At 39.9% G+C, this 11138-nt stretch overlaps 1 protein-coding gene across 1 annotated transcript in view; it reads right to left on the bottom strand.

Annotated features, from left to right (window-relative positions):
• Positions 1-200: 200 nt before the first annotated feature.
• The window catches only part of IRS1 (insulin receptor substrate 1), a 55651-nt gene continuing 44713 nt past the window's right edge, over positions 201-11138 (bottom strand). The window contains exon 2 of the mRNA XM_016118888.2: positions 201-4778. The gene's annotated coding sequence lies outside the window, so the exon portion shown is untranslated. The remainder of the gene's footprint in view (positions 4779-11138) is intronic.

Raw genomic sequence — 11138 nt, 5'->3', positions numbered from 1 at the left:
TTTTCGGAGGTCTTTTTCTTTTTACTCGTGAAAGCCAAGCGAAGAGGGAAGCCAACCTACCTGTTCCATTTATTAAAGTATGTTAATCTGTGTACACTGCTATTATCCAATCAAATGCCCCAGCAAATTTTAATTGGCAGTTTCTGTTCCACAACCCATAATCCAAGATATTAAGGACCACTAGCGTTCACATCCGTGACTTCATTTAGACAGTTTTCTTTAATTAATGATGAAGACACTACAGTTCTAAGTACCAGACAGAGTCAGGGCAGGGGAAAAACTGAAAATAAGCATATCACTATAAAGAAAACTTGGAAAAGTGAAACACTTCTAAATAAAAATATATACCTGGCCTGGTACCCGTTACATATATACATAGTACATGTTATACACATATATACAATAAATGTTTTGGTAGCAATATAGACCATGCATTGGTCCTTTTGTATACAGATGAAGTAGCACCATGAGCAGCACCACCATCTTAAGATGATAAATCGAACTACACATACATTAAATGAAAAAATATAGATGTATTTAATTTGGCCCGCCCTGTAGCCAAGAGGTGTAAGGAAAGAGCTTCGTAAGAAAAATTATTCCGGGAACTACATTCTTAAGCCAATAGCAAAGTTCTAAAAAGAAAAAAAAAAATTAATAACAGCACAAAAGATGTCCATATAAATACACATTTTCCTGTTTACTGAAGTTGTCCTATTATGTGGCTTATTGGTAAACACTGGGAAAACTGACCACATAGCAGAGGAACTGAAATGCCAGGTGAATGGCAAAAGTCTAAAACACCAGATCTCTTGGTGTATGTGTCACAAATGCCAAGTCATCAACAAACTAGGAAAGAAAGACAACTCCCCAGCTAAGTCACACTTTTTCTAATCTTAACAGTTGATTATAAGCTCTTTATTACTGATAAATTCCCCAAAAGGAGGGTCAAACACATCACTCTGCCTCCTCCCAGCACTTAACTTGATACTCTGGTGACAAGGAGTGAAGGATGCCCCAATATGCCATCTGATCCACACATTGCCTACCCGAACTTAGGAGACTGATTTCTGGAGGTTGGAGAGGACCTCCAGGGTTTCCCGGGCTTAGCTTTGAAAATGCCCAAGAGCACCAGTGTGTAACTCCTCATGTTCTACTGACTACGAGAAGGATGCTTTGGCTCTCCCTAACTGAGCTCACAGACTGGAGGTCTTTCTCTTAGTACTGGCAAGGTCCTTTTTCTTCATATCCCTAGAAGAACATGCTTCTTCCTCTCATTTCTCAGCAGTCTATGTGAGTGCAAGGTTCTCGCCAACTACACAATTCACGGTATCCTAGGAACACGCACTCCCCTGTCAAGTCATTGCAAAAAAGCGATTTCATATTTGGCTTCCACCCATTCCGCTTCGCACGTCTTCCAAAGGGTTCTGTCTCTCTCCAATCAAGGTCTTAATTCCCAGTGTCTGGGGTTTCAACGCCTCCTTGCATGATGGACTGACCCACATGGCTCAGCCAAGGCAGTGAGAGCACGATGCATCTATCTCATTTTTCAAGGCTCTATTCATCAGTGGAAAATGAGCTCCCTTTCCGTTTGTAAACCACCTTCAGTAAATAAAAGTTTTCAACTACATGGCACATTGAACGCAGCATGCAAGATGGAACAAAACAGGGCTTCAGGACTGTAAAATACTGTTCCTTACAGTAAAGTTGTTTTTCTTAGTATGTCTCAAAGTTAAAAGATAGCCAGAAGACGATAGTCAGGGAAAGAAAGGTTAAAAATCTCTGGCTAGGTGATTTTTAGTAAATCCATTTTTGTAGTCAACCTAGATTAGTCAAGAGAGTCCCTGACCTTTGAGAGTTAGCAAGAAAAGTCACAAATGTAACATCGGGACTGATTTGTCATTATTGACTTAGGCAGTTGATCATTAATGGCTTTTCTTCACTTCTGGATGGTTCTAGGATCTTTTTTTTTTTTTTTGCCCTGAATGAAGATATCATTGAATTTACGAAACCTATTTGTTCTTTCCACAAAGGAGAATTTTAAAACTCTGCCTAAGTCTCTAAGAAAAAAATGCTGTGAAACCATGGTCTCATGAAGAAAAAGCCACTAACTTATCAGTTAGCCAGACACCACTTGAAACCTCATTACCGTAAGCCCTTGGCTGGCCTACAAACACTTTGAAACGAGACAAGCCGACTTTTCTCAGGAGGAACTGAACACAAGGACTTAGAAGCTGATGTCGATCAAGACCAACCCCTCATGTAGCCAGAGCATGAGTTTTTTGCCTTAAATACCAGCAACTTCCAGTCTTAAATTGGTGAAGTTCAATACCGCCATCAAACCCAGCTCAAGGCCAATGAGAAGCAGCTTCAATAAGAATTTCTGCCCTTATAGTATCTGACCGAACAAAACAGCAGAGAAATAGAAACCAAGAGATGAGTTTTTCCAGTCCGTTCATTTCTGTTCTCACCCAAAAGACGCTGAGAATTCCACATGCAGAGGTATCTTGGTAATAAAGATTCCAAGTTTAGGTTCCTTGAGAAATAACTAGCTTTACAGAAGAAGGCGGGGGCTGACCTTGCTCACTGATCTCTCTCTAACAAGAGTATGAGTCAGAATACTTGAAAAATGAAAGCTAGTTTGACCAACAAAGTCTTTTTCATAAAAGAGTAGAAAAAAACTCTCATATCAGATTTTTAAAAAATTGGTAGTGTTCTCTCCTCATAGGAAATGATGTAATTCAGCAAGTTCCTTGAAAACAATGGATTCTTATGCCTACAGACCAATTTATCTTGGAAAATGATGAGCATGCAAATGATTGGAATCTGCAACAATGAACATTGCACAACAGTCTGCGAGGTCCATGCCATCTGGCTGAATTAACAGTAACACGGGCCTCAGCAGTGTGAGGGGTTCCATTTATCTCCACTCCCTTTCGAATAGAGCAGGGGTCCCCTGGACAGGTGAGAAGGGTCAGCAGCCACTGCAATAGCACCCCAACCCTGGCCCCCTCCGTGTGGCCTCAGCCCCACCCAGGGAGTGAGTACAACCCTTCAGAGAAATAAAATGTTGCTCTTCTCAACAGTATGTCTGGGAATTTCTGATACAGAGTTTACACAGACTCTTTGAGAGCCTGATACTGGCATTCGTTCACTTAACCCATAGGAAGTTTCCTGGTAGAAAGGTTAAAAACTCTGTAGGCCATCTCTTTAAGTGCATTCATTGCCATTTCTTTTTCACAAGGAAAAAAAAAAAATTCAAGATAGATATACTTTCTCTCAAAGAAGAAAAGGATTGACATTTTCACTGCTGGATAGATGTCCCAATAGTGGGTCATTAAGCTTTTTGATGGGCCCTCTCTACACTGGGTTTTGTTAACCAATCACTAATAAGCTAGTACCCACCAAGGCAGATGGGCCAAATTGCATTCAGTTAAATAACGTAGCACTAGAAGTTGTCAGAAAACAGGACATAAGGTCTTAAAGAAAGTGCCATGGAGCCCTAGTTATGATAAAAAAACAAAACAAAACAAAGCAAAACAAAACAAAACAAAACAAAAAAACACTTCCTGGAATTTAAATTTCTGGTTAGAAATTCAAGACAAGTACTCACTTGTCTGGTCATCTTTCTCAAGACCATGCCGGAAATGAAATATCCTAATGTGTGCACAGAAGAAAATGGTGGCATTGGAGCAAGAAGCTTACAGAAGTGGGGGGAAGGGGAGAAGAAAAGATCAACAGTCTAGTTTATTATGAATAAAAAAAAATTTCCAGAATTTACAAACACCCACATTGTTCATTCCAGAGGGATCACCCATGTCTCCTTCTCTTTACAGTATGTACAACGGAAGACTCTGATGTCCTTTGCTTAGAATTTTGCTTCCATTCAATTGCCAATTTTTAGCTGACACTTGAAAACACCCCAGGAGAATATATCCTTCTTCAGTTTAATTAACATGGCCTACTGCCTTACAGGAAAAATACAAAATTAAGATCAATTCTTGTAAGGATCTCAGCTCAACATCAGGGCTATATAATACAAGATCTAGTATCAGCAAATATAACTATACAATTGAAAACCATCTATGGCACTATGATTCTTATATTATTTTTCTGAATTATAATCTTAAAACAAGGGCCGTACCCTATTCTACTCCTGTTAGCCTTGTTTTAAGCATTTGCTCCACTCTTTACAACAGAACACTGTATACCTCAGGTCCACATCCAAAAAAAAAAAAAAAAGAAAGAAAGAAAAAGAAAAAAGAAAAAAAAATGATGTGTGCTATAAGAAAAGTTACATTTTAATTAAAAAAATTACACGTATAAATCAAAACCTACGTTAAATATTTAATACTCTCTCCACCCAACGCGAACTGTTTTGCGTGAAATAATTTACAACGATGCTCTGTCGTACGCGGTTTCAGCAGCAGATGAAATGTGTCTTGTAGATGCAATGAGAGTAAACCCATTCTCTCGCAGCACGGTGGGCACATCAGCTCATGCGGCCAGCTAAGTCCTTAAGGTTGAAGATGAAGTTTATGCAGACTCATTGTTCCGGTGTCACAGTGCTTTTTTTTTTTCGCTTGGCACAATATAGAACGTGCAGTTCAGTCAACGAACTCCTGAGGATTGTATATAAAGTAAACAAACTGAAATGAATGCATCGTACCATCTACTGAGGAGGAAGATGTGAGGTCCTGGTTGTGAATCATGAAATAGTTATAGAGTCTGGGTACCCATGAGTTAAAGGAGGATTTGCTGAGGTCATTTAGGTCTTCATTCTGAAAAGGAAAAGGCAAGAATGTGTCACCACAGACATCTCAAAATGCACGTTCAATTACTTTGTTAGGGTTTTGCTTTAAAAACAAAACAAAAAAAAGGGCGTATCGGATGAACAAGTTGCATGCACGAACAGTACTGTGTGCTTAAATAAAATCAACAAACCGTATTTAACTTCTTTTTTCTTTCAAAATGCAAGGGTAAAGCAATCACAAACTCAAAATAGTCAATATTAAGTCAGTAAACAAATCAATGTTATTTGGAGGTTTCAGAGGCTTAGCAACACAAAAATCACAATGCTTTGATGTTCTTATGATCAAAACAAAAATGTACATTTAGTTACTGCATAAAACCACTTCAAAATATGGTAAGCAGGTTATAGTGAGGCTGTGCTCAATCTTTTTGTTAAAAGTCAACTGCAAATTTTAGAATTTGATGTGGCAAAGGTTTAACATTACAAAATCTGAATCAGTTTTTAATCAGACATTGCTTGACATAAAAATATTAGATACAGAAAGAGACCCAAGACAGGCCTAGTTAATCATTAAATGAAAGAAAAAGAAAAGATTCTAATTTAGGTTTAAGAGAATTAAGTTATTCTGGCAGAAGTACGTTTCTTTTATGCTACTCAAGAAGGTAGACCTCAAGGGGAATTATCTGTTCCCATGCAAAGAGGAGGCACCTTTTCCAACCTCATAAAGCCGCTTCTGATCCCAAATATTAGAGAGTCCCTCTGAGGCCCACAGTTTTCATGCATTCAGAAGTTCAATATAAATATCAATATTTACAGAAAGTCCTAAACAGAGTAGTTAATAAATGATTGTTGAATGAATAAAATGATTGCATTAAATACTATGGAGGATATAAAGTTGAATTCTGCTTTCTAGAAATTCTAGAAAGGCAGGTAAATAAGTTCCATTCATAAATGGAGAGAATGCAGAGAAGATAGGCGTGAATTCCATGATAGACGCACAGAAAGAAAGCTCTAGATGCATAGGGGAGGAGAAAAAAAATTCTTCTAGCTTGGAATATAAGGGCTGACACACTTGACTTGGTTCGGAAGAAAGAAATAATTTGGGATGTGGAAAGAGGGATTTTGTCTATGATGCTTTAGCTCAGCGTCTCCGGAGCTTAGCACAAGGGCTGGCACATAGCGGGTACTTACTAAATATGAGTTGCATGAATGACAAGGACAAAAACACATTTCTCACTGATGGCACATGATCAAACAAGGCCCAGGGGGATGAGAGCACAGCCACGGACGGGCCAAATGAAGAATGAACTTCACTGGAGCACAAGACATCTGAAAAGGGGTGGAAGGAGTTAAGTCTGCAAAAGTAAATTGGGGTAGACGGTGGAGAACCTGGAACATGAGGCCAAGACCCCTTTATCTAAGCATAAGGACGATGAGGACGCGCTTTGTGATATGACGGAAGGGTGGTAGTAATAATCCATGCCAGCGAAAAAGGTAGCGGTGAGTTCTAAAACTCACACCGTGAAATGCTGAGCGATGTACCTGTTCTCCTCTCTCTCGTTTTGAAGCAGAGAGATGGCCGGGACACCTGTACTCACTATTTACATAACAGCTTTCGGCTAAGCTGAAATTTACCAAATGAGGACTCCAGTTTTATGCGGCAATTTTTTATTTTAAAATATTAACTCTGTTCCTAAACAACAGGTAAAGTCTGTTTTTCTACCTTTACATAAAGACATGAATGACATCAATGTAAAAACAAAAAGCGCTACAGGCCTATGCCTTAAATTGCCAGAGAAAAGGATTTACCTCGTGTGGTTTCTACAAGTGAAAGACAAACCCACCCTTTCATGAACCCCAGACAATGGTCTACAGATCTCTTATTCGGTTTCGAGTTTCTCCTGAAACCATGGTGTGATCTACGAGAATGTTCCTACCAGGATATCTAGGTACAGCTTACACGGCTTCACGGCTTCAAGGCTTCACGGCACCGGGCCTAAAGTTAGGTAGGAAGGCCGTGCGTCATTAAAGGGCTCAGACAGACAAACTGCCAAATGTAAAATAAGGGAGAAGTGAAGGTCACGTGTGTGCTTTTCATTTTCTATCTGGCTCTCCTCCAGGAGGGCTGCACGAACAGCTCAGCGCAGGAACGAACGCCATCCCCTTTGTCATGACATGTGCCGACCTGCATGGGTGCAGAAGGGCAGAGACTGGGAGCCCCAGGAGTTGAGAAAGACATACAGCTTCACTAGATGTTGAAAGCCATTGCTTTGGGACACTCGGAAACCATCCCTGTAATTATGTATGTCTGTTCAAAGGGCAGGAAGTAAAAGGACATGTTCATTCCACCACATACCTACCTTCCCTCCAAAGTCTTAGCCTACTACTTTTCAAAGCCCTGTATCATGAATCCTGATCAACACATGGGTCTCGGTCACTAATGGTACCTATGGGTGCCACCGACTCCATGAAAAAGAGAAAAGCAAGTGGAAGGTAACGTTGACCTGGAGGGGATGGAAATAAAAGACTATACACAGGTAAGAGAAACAAAATATTTAAAGGGAACATCTGAAGATCGCATCTGTTTATCTTTGCACAAGTGTGTGTGTGTGTGTGTGTGTGTAAGTTTAGCTACAGAGTAATGATACAGATTTTTAACAGATACCCCTCCATGAAGACTGTCCCCCACTGAAGCCACCTCGAGGTCTGCATACTTATTCCAATCATGCAGCCATTGTTCTCAACATTTTTGGAATGCCTTCTCTAGTTCCCACTCCTTTTTTGGACTGCCTTCCCAGCCTTGGGCATATTCTTTTGAATGGTCTCCATTGCAGCTAGTCTTTGCCCTTGGTGGGGGGCCCATCTGATCTTTGGAGACAGCCAAAAGCTTCCAGGAGCCAGAAATGGTGAATGAAGGAGATGATTAAGCCGGGTACTGGTTCCCAGAGAGGTGTTATCTAAAGCCAAAGAACTCTAATACTCAAGTTCCCAAAACAGAGCTGCTTGCCATTGCTCTGGTGAGTGACGTTGGAAAGGAACGCTCATAACATTAGACAGACCTTTAGCACATGCTTTGTGGACTTAAGCTGATCTGCCTATATCCTTTCCTTTCCAGGCTTGCAGTCAAGAAGGGCTGAGCTTGACTGAATAAAGCAACTCACTTGAAGAGATGCAAACATGTAGATCGTACATTTTTTGTACTTTAGAAATTTGCTTAAAAAAAAAAAAAAAAGCAATACCCATACTAAGTTCCTGCAATCATTCAATTCAACAAACATCTGTTGAGTGACAAATAAAAATGCAATGATAAAAACTATGATAAGCGCTGAAAAGGAAGACAGGGGTACAGGTATATGTAATTGACTCACACTGACCACAGGAGGCAAATATTACCACGACGTTTTAAATACAAAAACTCATTTGTCACATGCATAAACTGGAAACCAAAAAGCAAAATGCTTCCTTGGAGAAGAACTGTGCAAATGTCAAATGATGACGCTCCCGTGATACATTTCCTCTAGTTACATCACTGGGGAATAACTTCTGAACCCAGAAATATGATGCACCTGTCACGAGATTTAGCAGCAGGAAATTACATTTTGACAAAAATTTCATCACCACATCAGCATCTACCATACCCTTCCGTGCGTCGTCTTGTAAGATAATACCCACCTGATCCTGTTCCCAGTGATGAAAAATGTAATTTTTAAAGCATTATCAAATAAGTCAACACTTGAGAAATGCTACTTGAGACCTATGGATTATTACATTATTGCATCCAGTAGGAATTTACATCTTCTGGACTCAACCCACTTAAACTATGCCTGCTAGAGCTGAAAAACAAATACAGCTTCTGCTGCCTTTCACACTGTCAGCCTACTGATTAGTCTTCACAGAAAACAGCACAAGGTTATGATATAAGTACAACAGAGGGATCTGCACCCTTTCACCAATGAATTTTTAGTCAAATCCACAAGATTAAATGTTTTATCTTGTATTTAAATGCCTTAAAATTTCCTGCCAATTGGTTGAATCAAGAGCAACATAGTTATAAATATCTGGTCAGAGCATTACTAGCAGTTTCTACTTTTATTATGAAAATAGGAGTAAAATATTATAAGTTGCTTGGCTATTGTCATATATTAAGATGTAACCAGAAAGTAAGTCTTCCTCATCCAATATGCTTGAAAAAAATAATTACAGTAATGACTTTTTTCCAATATAGACCATTGTTTGAAATCTTATGTTGCTGATTCAACTAGAAAAATTCATTCATATGAATTCCTTTCCTTAAAGAAATGTGTCAAAACAGCATATTTCTTTTTCTCTTAACACAAATGGCTGTGACTTAAAAAAAAAATTCTTTAGTATAATATACAAAAATTCTTGAGTGTAAATTATTATAGTATAATAACAAAAGATGTTTACACAGAAAAGAAAATGGTATTTTGATCATATTTAGACCTTTACTGTTCTGAAAAAAGAATCTACGATGGGAAAATATATGAAACGTTAACCAACATTTCAAACCTTCTAGGCATTCTGTTCCTTTCCCAGCCTCCTAATTCATTACGTAGGGGGAGAAGTAGGGCGAAGAGACAACAGAAAAAGCTCCTGGTTTCCTGGCTTTGGTTTCCAAAAGCTAAATCCTTAAGGGAATGTCACAGGCAAGTATTTGGAAGACCCAGGAGGGGAGACGGATTCCTCTTAGAGGACAGAAAGAGTCCCTTCCACTGGGAATAGAGGGGGAGGAGGTGGAAAGGATGCAAGAGCAGAGAGGTCAGTGGGTAGTTCTTTCTGTCCCTTGCGGGATGCTGAGCACGGCACCTGTGACATCTCTCTGTGTCTTATCTTCCCGGGTCTGCTTATGTCACACAATTGTATTCGACTATATACCACTATCACAATCACAATTCATTTCTTCAGCTATTTCGTTGATGCTGATGCGATTATTCAGGGCACCACTAATTTAGAGCTGGCAAGTCTTCTGGAAAATGCTTACATCCTAATAAAACACTTTATAAAACACTGCAAAAGTACCATTTTTAAGCATACCTGAAATCTGGCAAATGGACCCAGTAGGTTTTTCTTTAATCATCAGTATCAAATTATTTGTAGTTTTGGTGGTGTTTTCCTCATTTTAACAGTCACACCACGCAATCTGAGATGGACAAAAAAGACCACTGGTCCATTTGATTTATTAGAAGAATGTCCCAGCTTTAGAGCTTGGGTTCCACCGTGTGGGTAAGGTGGTAGCATCTACAGGAGCAGCGGCAGCATCAGCCCAGCTGTTAGCTATGGAAATCACCCAAGGAAAAGGAAAGAAAAGCTAAATCCACAGAGCTTCAAGTCTGGGACACGGGGAGAATCTCTACTTTTCATAAGGCACAGCTGGGAAGTGCGAGCGAGCTGAGACTTTGGGACCGACCTAAGCGGTAAAAAAAAAAGCATTCTGTTTTAAAGCCTTCAGACCATAACCACCAAAAGTAATACATAAATATAAAAGTCTCAAGTTGGGATTGAACTAAAGGAGCTAAAGTTAGAGGTAAGACCAAGATGTTTGCTACTTTATGTTGAAAGGAGAAAGCCATTTTAGCTAAAGAGAAGAAACCAGCAACTTTTAAAATAGGCCAGCATGGAGCTGGAAAGACTTAGTCTCATGGTCTTAAATGGCAAAGGGGAAGGGACCAGCCAAGCCAGTGGAGCTGCTTAAATAGCACTTTTGCCTGGTGCAAGTCACATGGGAGAGGGCTGGGGAAAATAACAAGGTTGCTGGCCAGGCCTGCTCGGGCTCTGGAGCGCCAAGGAAGAAAACCCAGGGAATGCTGCCAACGTGTGAAAGGCCACCTCGCTCCAGTTCCCCTTTTGTCCCAGTGAAAGACCTTCTGGCGGGGCTGGTGACTTCAGGAGACCACCAATGAAGCAAGGCACACGTGTTACGAAAAGGAGAGAAGAGAGGGAGTGACCAAGGAGAGACGTCGAGGCTGTGAGCTCTCACGGTGGTCTGGAACCTTTTCAAGAAAGTGAGGCACTGAGGGAAAAGGCAGATTAAAACAGCTACAGTCACAACAATTCAATGCATTCTCAACAATTCAGTGTATTCTGACACAGATGTATTAAGGAAATCTGAATGAACATCCAGAAACCTTTTAAGGCAAAGAATATTCACTTTAGTTATTTCCCATTTTTTTTTTTTTATTAACAGGGAGCAGTGCTTCTAAAGCAAAGAATAATTAAAAGATAAAGCCAAATACAGCCTCCTCCCCCTTTCAAAGGTAAATCAAATTGTCTCAAATCTCTCTTCTCCCCAAATGATAATGTCCCCATGTACATGACCATCAAAGTAGAGGAGCTCAGGAAAACAATCCCTCCACATTTCAAGGCAGAC

This window comes from Rousettus aegyptiacus, unplaced genomic scaffold (genome assembly GCF_014176215.1).
Source record: "Rousettus aegyptiacus isolate mRouAeg1 unplaced genomic scaffold, mRouAeg1.p scaffold_m13_p_2, whole genome shotgun sequence".
NCBI lineage: Eukaryota > Metazoa > Chordata > Mammalia > Chiroptera > Pteropodidae > Rousettus > Rousettus aegyptiacus.
The sequence above is the reverse complement of the archived record's forward strand: the minus strand, read 5'-3'. Positions and strand labels throughout refer to the sequence as shown.